The following is a 13453-nucleotide window of genomic DNA, read 5'->3' as shown; positions in this document are numbered from 1 at the left end:
AAGGCCCAATTCATTCACTCTGTATCTTCATGAAATGGAGGCTTCTGAGTCATCTGAAATCATGGGCAAAATCATTGGACTTTTGACCATGTGTAGTGACAGCCAAGCAACTAATTTTAAACAAGCCAAGGTTTTCCATTACCTTATGAGACGTAAGGCCAAAAGATTACTTCAACTATCACATTTTCTCACCTAAAAGATGGATGCCTCAGCTTTGGAAACCCAAATATGATTTGAAAATATGAATGTTTTCCTGTAGTGGTGGTACAGTTCTTGTAGCATAAGAAATGTACATACTGGGAATCCTTTCTCTAGTAAACATAATCCCTAGCAAACTGATTGTGATTGGGGTTTTTGAATCTTTAAATCTCTGGACAATCCCCACTCTCTCTGCTCCCAACTCGACACAGGCACCATTTTCTTGTAGGGAAAGCATGAGGCTAGGCAGAGACAGTGCACACTGTGCTTTAAAGCTTACGGTCAGTAGAATTCTTTCTTGAATTCCCTTAGGCTCCAGGGTATGGCTTGTTGACCAGGATCCTGACAGAGCTAATTCTCTGTGGACCATTTCTGCCATCCCTGTTGGTCCCCTAGCTATAGGTAGAGCAGCTGACACGGTGGTAGTATTTCTGTTGTTGTCATTGTTTCCATTTTCATTTTAAATGTTACCTAGTCATTTTCTCCTCGTGGTGGTGTTGTTGTCGTTGATGTTGTTGTTGTTTTAACTCTCTCAAGCGTCTTGTCATATATGTTGTCTTACATGTGATGTGGAGAAGCCAGGTCTACAAAGTGTAAAGTGAAGTAGAAGGTTGGTGGCACTGATCTGGGTCCTGAGTCAACCCAGTTGGCTTACCTATAACAGATGTCTGGTCTTCCATTCACTCTGGCCTGGTCTAAATGATCCAAATCATGGAATTATGAAATAATCATTATCAATTAGTTTCCCATCTCGGTAACAAAACTGGTTGTTGCTCAGTTCAGTAGATTCAGCCAGGTAAAACTTCCAACCAAGGGGGGAAAAAACCCAGAGTGGATAATTCCATTCTTCTTATTTGGCCCAAACAAAGCCACATACTCTATGTACTCAGTCAGATCCATACCAGGCAGCCCTAACCTGGACAGGCTCTTGTCATCTCCTGTACCTTCCTCCCATCTAATGTCTCTTACTGTGGTCCTTGTTTTGTTTTGGGTGACCATTTGCACATCTTGAAGGGGCATTTCATTAATAAGCCCCCATTGTCTCCTGTCCCTTCCAAGAAATAAGTAAATATTTTGTTTCACATAGTGGTCAGGAGTGGAGATTATTATTTGTTTGAGACGGATAGTGAAGAAGAAGAAGAGGAAGAATTAAAGAAGGAAGATGAGGAGCCTCCAAGGAAGTCAGCGTTCCAGGTAATGGTGGGGTCGGAGAAGTGATGACCTTGGATAGCTGGAACTCCTTTAATGGTTACATCTGATGTATGTACAAGTCCCGCCTCTCGGATGATGCATATTGACATCTGAGATTGTTGATTTCTAATTAAACTGCAGCATTTGCAAGTGTTCAGGCAAGTCTTCATTCCCTGTCATCAAAACATGTTCCTACACAGTAAAATATGTTCCCCAGGTGCCCTTTGTTTTGTTGTTGTTGCAAGAGTAGGTGAAGAGATATCCTTGGCCTTGCTTTTAATTCTTTGAATGGACTTCCCAATTCAATATGGGAAGGAGCTGATTATGAAATTCAGTTTCACTTATAGTGCTGAAGATTTGAGAATGTATTGAGGCAATATTTCAGTGCACTTCTGAGCTTTGCAGCAGAACTCAGCTCCTGTTGATCAGCTAAACAGTTACGGAGCCCTTAGTCCTTGCTTACTGAAGACCAGGCTCCTCAACAGAGATCACGTGGGAGATGAAAACTTGTGATATATTTCTCTTTCCAGTGGGCCACGCACCAGAACAGTTCGTTCCCATTTCTTAAGAGTACGGGACACCTAGAATCCAATTCACCAAGCCACGGGGTGGTTAAAATCAATATCAGCTTGCTGGCCAGGCCTTTGTAAATAGACAGCTTGCACCAATATGCCTTCCCCACGACGATGGAGAACTAGATGCTTCCTGGAAACTCCTTGACCCGACACCGCCTCCCTGTCTCTACTCTTCCCTGTGTGTTTCTTGGTGTATGTTTCATGTTTGTGTGCATGTATGCAGCTGCCCTGCCAAATACTACTGACCCAACATGTTTATTTTTCTTATATTGAGTTTTGTTGTAAGCGCTTCTCAGCAAACAGCAAAGAAAAGAATCTGGATCATCTTCATTCTGTATGGATCACATACCATGACTGACTTCATTTCTTATTCCTAATTGACAAGTGGAACACATTTTATTCTAGTTTCTAGGGCTGGCACATTTGGATATCATCGCTCTTAATTATTAGAGACAAACTCATAAGACATCATATATTAAATTGTTAGTGTTTGGGGTTTTGTTTTCTACTAATTACTCTTGCTTTGTCCTTCTTTGTAGAGAGCTATTGGGAAGTTTGCCTCAGCCATTTTAGCCTTGCCAAAGTCTGTCATAAAACTTCCCAAAACTATTCTTCAATATTTAATCAGAGCTGCAATGGTATTTCTTATTTTACTGACATGTAGTGTGTAATTCTCTGCTCTGTAGAACTTTAGAAAAACATCCCGGGATCTGCATTTTCTCTGTTCTATAGATCATGCAGTGAAGGAATTCTAAGATTGTGAAATATTAGGAAAGCTTTCCAAAAAGACTTCATAGAAGCCAGATTTCTTATTGGACCTCAAAGACTACTGAAAAAATAGAAAGAAAAAATGCAGATCCAAATCTACTTTCTCTTCTCATAGTTTCACGTAAGTTACAACTCATTTTTAAAGGGTCACCTCTGATTGCATGCATCAATTCTGATAAGTAAAACATAATAATTTTTCTCAGAAAGCTGGTTAAAAAAAAACATGAGTAACCTAATAAAAGACTCCTTTGGTTCCAACTCCTTCCTGGCTTCTGATTGCTCTCCATCTTCCCTAATTGGCACTGACTGTCCAGGTCTTGAGTTCAGTATTTCTTGACTGTAGATTGCTCAGCTAGGAACAGTCTCAATAGCCCTAATATCCATGCACCTTGGAATAAAGTGTTAAAAAAAACTGTTGATTCATCTGATTGATGCACAATAGAAGTTATTCAGCTTCCTGAACTAGTCACTTAATTATTGAAAATAAAAAAATAACATATATAACTCTGCTTCCAATTTTATCAGATACTTATCCTCTGAAAACTCCAAAAGAGTTTCTTCTAAAAACTTTCAATCTTTATGCTCCTGTGTGTTAAGCAAGAGATGAGAGACACAGACCAGTGCACCTCGCATCTTGAAATGGCTGATCTGATTCAGGAGTGGCCACATCCAGCCCTTCCGGATTTAAACCCCAGAGATGGGCCACAATTGAAAAGTCATTGCTTTGGTTCCTGTGGGCCTCCTTTTCCCTCCTGAAACCACTTCTAGGATTCTCTAAGCCACAGTTTAAAATGAGAAGGTTCCGCATAACTATCCCCTTTCTTAGTACTAAGACAATCATCTAAAGAATGATGATTTTGATAAAGAAGGTGCTGATCACATTTGTATTAAAAGACAAACTAGGAAATATCACCAATTTCTGTAAAGACTAAAGTTTTAAAGAATAAATGTAAAGACTAAAGTTTTAAAGAATAAATGTAAAGACTAAAGTTTTAAAGAATAAATGTATTTTTGCTTCATCATTTTTCAGTGAAAATGAATACTTCCCCCCCAAGAAAATGGATAAGATTTAAGATGAAATCATTTAGGATAAAAATTTAAACTAGAAGCCAGACACTGTGCCTCATGTCTGTAATCTTAGCTACTCAGGAGGCTGAGATCTGAGGATCAAGGTTCAAAGCCAGCCTGGGCACAAAAGGACCTGAGACTCATCTCCAATTAACCTCCAAGTGGGGCAGGCTCAAGTGTAGGGTGGTAGCCTTGAGCTGAAGAGCTCAGGGGCAGTGCCCAGGCCGAGTGCAAGCCCTATGACCCACCAAAAAATAATTTAAATTAGAGCCAAGAGTGTGACCTAGCAGTAGAGTGCTAGCCTAGCATGGGTTTGATTCCTTGAAACTATTACACAGAAAAGGTTGGAAGTGGTTCTGTGGTTCAAGTGGTAGAGTGCTTGCCTTGAGAATGCTCTAGGACAGTGCCTAGGCCCTGAGTTCATGCCCCAGGACTGGCAAAAAATTAAACTGAAATCAGGGGCACACATAGTAGTTGCTTTCACATATTCATGAATCTTGAAGCTCTCAGGTAGCGTTATGAGAACCTGGCTCCCCCTGGCACCATCTGACTCCCCGTAAAACCTCTTGATGTCCTTCATCCCCACTCTAGCTCTCCAGATGAACTTGCCAGGTAATAATTAGGAAGTTCAGTAAATGTCACTCAACTAAAGATTGGAACCCTTCCCTGCCTCTGTTTATCAGTCTTTGAAAATAGTCAGACAACAGCAAAACCTAACCTTCAAAAGCTCCTGGAACTGTAACATAGTTGCTTTTCAAATTGCTAACCTGAAGAAAGGTTTCCTAGAAATAAGGTATTAACTGCTCCCTCTAGATCACTTCTTCTGCATTCTCTAAATCTAAATATTCACCTCAGGGAGACCATATCGGAAGGTTTCAGGCCCTCAGAAATCAAATGTCAAGATGTTAACCGGACTTTCCCTGTAACTCTATCCTTAAACCATCCTCCCTGGAATTCCCCTCTCCCTCACAGTTACTGGCTCTTCTTCAGAGCAAAAGATTTCCTCCAACTTGTGTGTCTATTATGTTCACAAATCCTAATTACGTTCTTGTTTTCTATTTCGAGGATTTGAAAACATTACAATGGCCTTGGTTTAAAGGAAATATCACCAGATGTTCTTAAGCCTGCAATTTTTTGATAGCCAGGCTGTTTTATTTAAAAAAAAAACCATTTAGGAAAATTATCTGCTGATGAACTTACATACAAGACAAAGGGTCCAGAAAGTAAAACCGTGACAAAAGGGGAAACAACAGAAAATAACAATAAACTTCCAAATAGAATAATAAAAAAAAACTCTTGTTTCAATTCTTGAGGAGGTAAAGGGGAACTACAAACCTGGTAGTACAAAAAAGTGCACTAATTCAGCAGTGACACTAGAAACTATGTTGGAAATGAAATCTACAGTTTGTAGGGGAAGGGGAAAGAGGGAAAAACTGGGAGAGAATGAGGGAGGGGAAGCAACTGTTCAAAAAGAAATGGACTCATTACCCCACTTACGTAACTGTAAGCCCTCTGCTCATCCCTTTACAATAATTTTTTTAAATGACATGTAGAAACAAACTTTTTCAGTTTTTATTTCTAAAAATAAGAGTTGTAATAATGATCTAAAGAGTTAGTCAATAATGTAACAGAAATGAGTTTTCAGTTTAACCAAAGTTACTTCATTCTGAAACTGCTCTGGATTAAAAAAAAAACTTATTTTCCTATCTATCTCCTAGAAATATACGCTTCTAAAGAGATAAGTAAAACCTGCAAATGTTTTATGTATAATCATTCACATCCTTTCAACACAACTGTTACTGTGCTGAAACAAGTTTGCGTTTTAAAAGTCTTAAACCTGAGAGATATCCTTGATAGAATTCCCAACTAACATGTTCAGTAAACTTCTGCCATAACTTCCTTTCTATATTCCTTCACATCACAGTTTATCTTTTCATTTCCATACATTTTTCACATGAAGTAGAATAATTGTTTGCTTCCTGGCTTGATTATCCAGAAATACTATTTGGGTAATTTGAGTAGCCTTCCCATACAATTTAGATTTCTACTAGTGAGAAATTTCTAATTCCCTTATGACCTCTTTACTTCTGTCTATGGAAAAAGTTCAGTCTGTCTTCTACTGATATCACAATGCCAGTTGTTGGCTTTCCTGTGTTTTTCAAAGGTTTCAACCATGTTACTAGCATAGGGCAAAATGATAGTGTCTAAGTCATAAGAACCTGAGAATATTTCTTCAATCTCATCATTATAATGGAAAAGCCAGCTTCCCTGAGACCCAGGTGTTTGAAATGCATGTGGCATGAGTGCTTGGCTTGTTTGTGTGTCCTGTTTTCTTTTGTTTCTTCTGCATGCCTTGGTGGGTGGGCTGTACAGAACACCCTCTTTCCTGACTACTTGTCCTGAGATATTGATGCAACTGTCTTCTGCTCTTGATTGCAACCCAAGCACCACAGTTTTCTTTCCATACTGTCCTGGAATAACTAACTAATGGCAATGCCACAATATTTCTCCTCCCAAGAGACTAATCAATCCACAAAACTCATTTTCAACTTGCTGGTAATAGCTATTACTCACCAAGGAGAGTATCGAATGTGAAAACCTTTATTCTCAAAGTAAAGAAGATGTTGGTTTTTGAATGGAAAAACTAATAAGCTGAGTGAGACATTCTGTTTATTTCATGTTGTGTAGTGCAAAGAGAATATCCATAATTGAGCAAAATAAGTGGCAAGGTATCTGGGAGACCTGACGGTTTGTATATACTAAAAGTTTATGTCAGGATCATTTGTGACACCAAACAAAATACATTCCCATGGTATCTGTTTTCATGTATATCTCATGATTAAAAAAATAATAACATAACAGCCACGATCAGCTCAACATATACAGGTGGGAGAGGGATGTTTAGTTTACACTGGGAGAAAAAGTAGTATTTCTTAAAGCTAGAAAGTATGGTGTAGGTCTTCTTTCATTTCAGATTAGTAGAAGGTCAGAACATAATTGAAATTTCTTCTCTCAGTTTGTTTATCAAGCCGGGATCACAGATCCTAAAACAGCACTGCGGCAGAGGCGGAAAGAGAAAAAGAAGTCTGAAAGAGAAGAACTAAAGCGGAGGCTTAAAGGATCTGGGGAGGGTGAGTGCTGAACAGGGCGTGGTTTACAACTAGTATGTCCATTCCTGTGGCCTCAAGGAGAGGGAAAGCACACAAAGAAGAGTCTCATGGCCTGTTCTTTGAGCTCTATAGGGGATGGACAGAGAGCTTTATTGTCCTTAATTTCTCATAGCTGACCATTAATTTGTGAAATCCTTACTACTCAGGAGCTGAGATCTAAGAATCTAAGAATCATGTCTCAAAGCCAGCCTAAGCAGGCTTTGAATTAAACACACATAGATACACAGAGACAGATGGGGGGGAGGGAGGGAGAGGAAGGGAGAGAGGGGAAGGGAGAGAGGGGGAGGGAGGGAGGGAGGGAGAGAGAGAGAGAGAGAGAGAGAGAGAGAGAGAGAGAGAGAGAGAGAGAGAGAGAGAGAGAGAGAGGAGAGAGAGAGAGAGAGAGAAAGAAATAGACCTGTGTCTCTAGTGTCTCTAGCTTTGAACAAAAAAGCTCAGGGACTACCCAGGTCCTGAGTTCAAGCCCCGGGACCAAAACAAAAACAACAAAATGAAAAACAATAAAATGGGGAGAAAAGATCAAAATTAACCTGAAGAAACTAGAAAGATAAACTTTTTAGATGACATTAAATTATCAAAAAGAGATACAAGACAATGCCTGACGATTAAGTTAAGGAGTGCTTTTTTGTGAATAGTCAACAAAAAAGACAAAACTTAGTCATTTCCATTCAAAACAGCAAGTAAACAGGTACTACTTGCCTATAATCCTAGCTACTCAGCTGAGATCTGAGGATCTTGGTTTGAAACCAGTAGGACAGAAAAGTCCATGAGAAAAAAAAGTCCATGAAACTCACTAACAAAAATCATCTCCACTTAACTATCAAAAATCCAGAAGGTGTGGCTCAAGTGGCAGAGCACCAGCCTTGAGTTGAAAAATCTAGACGATAGCACCCAGGTTCTGAGTAAGTCCAGTATCAGCATATGTGTTTCTGTGTCTGTGTATGTGTGCATATACACATATACACATGCGCACTTGAGCTGCCATAGCCTCCCAAGATGGGACTCAGTAAAAGCAGAGCCTTAAAATAAGTGTTCCTCTCTAAGAATACTAACATCCCAAATCTGGCTTGCTTCAGACACTCTGAATGTTAGAAATAATAATACATTTGCTGGGGCCGGGAGTTTGGCCTAGTGGTTAAAGTGCTTGCCTAGCATGCACGAAGACCCGGGTTCGATTGCTTGGTACCACATACATAGAAAAAGCTGGAAGTGGTGCTGAGGCTCAAGTGGTAGAGTTCTAGCCTTGGAAAGTCCAAGGACAGTGCTCAAGCCCTGAGCTCAAGCCCAGGACTGGCAAAAAAAAAATACATTTGCTTTAAGATGAAATAAAAATAGCCATTAAAAGCTATCTGACCAGGGCCAGGAGTTTGGCCTAGTGGTAGAGTGCTTGTCTAGCATGCACAAAGACCCGGGTTCGATTCCTCGGTGCCACATACATAGAAAAAAAGCCAGAAATGATGCTGAGGCTCAAGTGGAAGAGCTCTAACCTTGAGAAAATCCAAGGACAGTGCTCAGGCCCTGAGCTCAAGCCCAGGACTGGCAAAAAAAAAAATAAAAAGCTATCTGACCAAAAAGATTAGTCTTCAGGATATGTTAAGAATGCCTACAATCAACAGATGTTGATTTTATTAACCCAGTAAAGGAATACATACAAAATAATTCACAGACCTGTAAACAAAGGTGTTACAAAGGTGATCGGCTTCAATAGTAATACAAGAAACAAACGAAACGTCACGTAGTGACTTTCAGTGTTGTTTATGTTGTTTTGAACATTGTTGCTTACCTACTGGATTTGCAAGAGCCTGAGCATTTCATGTGTCACGGTTCGGGAGTTGATGATATGTGCTCACACGTGGAGAAGTGTTAGGAAGGAGTTTATATGGAAGAACCTAGTGAGCATTATGGAGAATGAATCAGTCCCATTCTCAGATATGTGCCTTGACTTCAGCAAAATTTGTATCTGTGAATCACATATTTAAGACTATCCATTGGGAAAAATCATATCTATCAAATATTATTTGTTAAAAACAGCAATTTGGAAATGTTCTTCATGTGTCTCTAGAAAGAAGAAAAATGTGTATATTGTGTTACCAATGAATTACAGAACACTGTTCACTAGTTTCTTGACATATTTTTAAGTGAAAAATATCACTCTGGAAATGGCATTTACCTAATGCAATGATTCATGAAACAAACAAACAAAAAAAACCACAGACCATACTTTGCACTTTCATGGGTGCAGAAAACAGTGTCTAAATGCAAGAGAAATATCACAAAGAATTCTGCACTTGTTTTATGGATAACATAACCCTTGTGAGTGAGGGAGCCTTAGCCTCATCTCCTCTAGCTTTATGCTTTACAAAGGGAGTGTGATCATTCATTCCTTATGCAATTAAAAAGTAGTGAAAGAGAAAAGGTGAAAAGTAAAAATTTCTTCAACCCCAAACCCTTCTTTCTTTTAACCTTTCTTCTCCCTGATATCATCTGGCAGCATTCATTTTAAGGTACTTCATTTGTTTGAAACGATAAAGTTGATGCACACTTGAAAGTAGTACACAAGTGGTAATAAAGCAGGGCACAATCCGCCCCAACCCATGCCTTGGGGCCCGGCCTCTATGCCCACAAATCCTCACTTCCCCACATGCATATACTTTCTTTATTAGTTTTTCAAAAATGAGTTGATACTGCACAAATTACTGAATTTTCACGAACAATACATCAAAACAATGTTCTGACTGTGAAACTATGTCATTTTAATAGTTCAAAAGGCTCCATAATATATACATGCATAATTATTTCCATTATTTCAAAAAGATTGTATCTAGACAATCTTTTTTTGTGAACAAAAAGATTATGTCTAGTTTTTTTATCCACATTGAACGAGTGAGAGTAGATATCCTTTGTTTTGTGTATATGTGTGTATGTAGCGCACATACATGTTCATGTATGTGCATGCATGTGTGTTAAAAGTATAGCAAAAGTTAAGAACATACACTTCTAACAGAGCACGTTCTCAAACGTGGGAAGTCTACGTATATCCCTACATGTGTTAGGTCAAGAAAAATGCATTTCCTGTACCTCTGTATTCCAAAGACATCACTGCTTTTTAAAAATGTTTGAAAATGGAGTTTTGGGCGAAAAGCCCCAGTTCAGAATTTCCAGTCAAAGTGGACTGGACCATCTATTCCTGTCTCTACACTCGGATTACAGAGAGGAGTTTGATGGTTTACAGAAAAAGAAGGTTGGGGTGGGGAGTTTGGCCTAGTGGTAGAGTGCTTGCCGAGCATGCACAAAGACCCGGGTTCGATTCCTCTGTACCACATACATAGAAAAAAGCCGGAAGTGGTGCTGAGGCTCAAGTGGTAGAGCTCTAGCCTTGAGAAAGTCCAAGGACAGTGCTCAGTTCCTGAGCTCAAGCCCAGGACTGGCAAAAAAAAAAAAGAAAAGAAAAAGAAAAAGGAAGGCTAAGGAAGCCAAGTGACACTGAAATTGCCCCTGGGGTATTTGTATGCATGTTAGGGAAGATGGGGCCAGACATGTGATTAAATGATCCTGGCCAAAGGTGTGCTCAGGTTAATGGTTGGTTTGTTTCCCAGGATGTTGGGTAGTGTCCGGTCACAATAAGAAGGCTTCAGTTGTCTGAGAGACAGCTTCTGCTATTGTCCCAAGATGTTTACGAATTGTTGGTGTCCTTCCTGAAATCTCAAGGTGATGACCAGAGGAGAGAATTACTAAGAGAAAAATATTAAAAATGGCAGAGAGGGGCAGAGAAGCTTACCAAGATTAACAATAACAGTAGTACCAGCATTGTACTGGTGTAAAAGGAATCAATTTCATCTTCTTTATTAAAGAATTTATTAACATTGATTTTTACATCATATTTCAAATGGCATGTTTAACAAACAAGTGCTCAAGAAGGGAATCTCTATAAACAATCACTGGCACATAGTTTTTTAGAACATAATCAAAATTAGGCTAAGGGTTTGTATATCATAGCGATTTCATCTTTGTTGAACTCACTTGACAGGCCCAGTGGAATGGGAAGATCGTGAAGATGAACCAGTCAAGAAGAAATCTGATGGACCAGGTAAGAAAGTAAAGGCAAAGATAAAGAAATTTGAAGCTGATTCTTGGCCAGATGGCAGAGAATGGAAGGCTGCCCTACCTGGAGTAAATCCCCGAGTTTCTGGACTGAAGCAAAATAATCAGCGAGCTCCAGCAACTCATCTCTCTTAAGACTGAGCAGTGATTCTGAGAGCAGAGCTGACCTCTGCACCACTGAGTAAAAATGCTGTCTGTTTATAAAACTTTTCCTGTAAGTACTTATAAAAGGCGTTTCAGAAACAAGTGCTATGCCTCACAGAAAGCAGTAGAATTAAGACACACACACACACACACACACACACACACACACACACACACACACACACACACTGGCTATTAACTTTTCTGTTTCCTTTTCTTTGCATAATCTTTTTAAGTTTGCTTTTCTCATTGATCACAATAACCATATCTATTTATGTGGCACAGTGTGATATTTAGATACATATTTATAAAAGTGTGATGACGATATCAGAGTAATTAACACATCTATAACCTGACAAATTAATCATTTCTTTATGTTAGTAGCATTCACTATTCTCTCTTCTAGCTAACATATACTATAAATGATAGAGTAAATGCAGAAAGAAGAAAGTGAATGTCTGATGAATAGGACTAGGGAGAATCTAAATGCCCCAGAAGCTTCAGAGCAACCCATTCCTTTTGAGAGGAGAACCAAAACCTCGTAAGAGTGACTTGCTCCGGATCCTAAGAAATAGAGATGGGTAGAAGCCTGTTGTGCTCAGCTTTGGTGCAGTCACAACACCACTCTGGTAGTTCTCTGCCAGGGAGGATGGTTTCTCCATCCAGGATGGAAAGAATAAACGCAAAAACAAAATCTGGGCTGGGAGTGTGGCCTATGGGTAGAATGTTTGCCTAGCATGCATGAAGCCCTGGGTTTCATACACAGAAAAATCCAAAAGTGGTGCTGTGGCTCAAGTGGTAGAGCACTAGCCTTGAGCTGAAGAACTCAGGGATAGCACCCAGGGCTCAGAGGTCAAGTTCCACAATTGACCAAACACACACACACACACACACACACACACACACACACACACACACACACACACACACAGAAAACAAAAAAAAATCTATGAATGAATATGCTGAGTAGGGCAGAAAACATGTAAATCTCTCCATCTTGAGCTTCAAAACGACTGCACACAGTACTTAACAGACAGGATTGTCCCAAGATTGTCTCCTACTCCTCAGGCAAATACTAAGCTTCCAAAGCCTCCATTTTCTAATTCAGGCACCCTTACTTCCATTACTCCCAGGCTGCATTACCACATAATTGAATGTGCATGTTTGCAGAGCTAGGCATCATATTAGTGACATAAAGCTTTATACAACTTTTTCCAGCATTTCAAATTGCAATCTTCTTTGACAGGCACTTTTCCAAGTTCTATTGCCATAGTAACTTGTTTAACTCCTTTAAAATTGACCGGGTATCAATGACTCATGCTGGTAATCCTAGCTACTCAGGAGGCTGAGACCTGAGAATCACAGTTCAAAGTGAGCCTGGGAACAAAAGTCTATGAGACTCTTATCTCCAATTAACCACCAGAAAACTTGAAGTGGCATTGTGGCTCATAGTATAGAGTGCTAACCTTGAACCAAAGAGCTCAGGGATGCACCCAGGCCCAGAGTTCAAGTCCCACAACTGACAAAACTAAATAAAACAACAACAACAACAAAAACTCTTACCCACATTTAATGAAGAAGGAACTGAGACATAAAGAAACGTGCTTTCTTTTTGTGGTTTTACTGGGATTTGAACTTGGGGCTAATCACTTGGCAGCATGTGCTCTACCACTTGAATCACTACACAGCACAGAAAAATGCAGCTGAGGTTTGTATTCTAGCAGTTTGCAGCTGAGGTTTGTATTCTAGCAGTTTGAATCCAGAATCTGAGTTCTTCATCACTACCTCTGCTGCTCTGGGACTCAAAAGTTATTTTTTTTATTGCCAGTCCTGGTCTTGAGCTCAGGGCCTGAACACTGTCCTTGGACTTTCTCAAAGCTAGAGCACTATCACTTGAGCCTCAGCACCACTTCCAGCTTTTTTTTTTCCCTATGTATGTGGTACTAAGGAACGTGGGTATTTATGCATGCTGGGCAAGCACTCTACCACTAGGCCAAACTCCAGGCCCCAGTTAATTTTTTTTAAAGTCCTCTCCTTCCCATTTCTAATTCTTGTTGCTACCTCAGCTCTTGAGTCTGCTTTAACATCACCTCTAGCAAAGCAAAACTGTAATGTCATCATTGTGTTTATTTTTGCTACTTCTGGTAAAATGGGGACATTTGTCTTGTAGTACACACTGTAAATTATTGTTGAACAAGTGATGAAAAAGGGAATAAAGTGATCAAATGTTTTATGGCC

The 13453-nt window shown here is 39.6% G+C and overlaps 1 pseudogene; it reads left to right on the top strand.

Moving 5' to 3' along the window:
* The window catches only part of LOC150039449 (piezo-type mechanosensitive ion channel component 2-like), a 118253-nt pseudogene that overhangs the window by 73041 nt on the left and 31759 nt on the right, over nt 1–13453 (top strand).

The sequence above is a fragment of the Megascapheus bottae genome, unplaced genomic scaffold (genome assembly GCF_031878675.1).
Source record: "Megascapheus bottae isolate mThoBot1 unplaced genomic scaffold, mThoBot2.hap1 HAP1_SCAFFOLD_40, whole genome shotgun sequence".
Taxonomy (NCBI): Eukaryota; Metazoa; Chordata; class Mammalia; order Rodentia; family Geomyidae; genus Megascapheus; species Megascapheus bottae.
The sequence above is the reverse complement of the archived record's forward strand: the minus strand, read 5'-3'. Positions and strand labels throughout refer to the sequence as shown.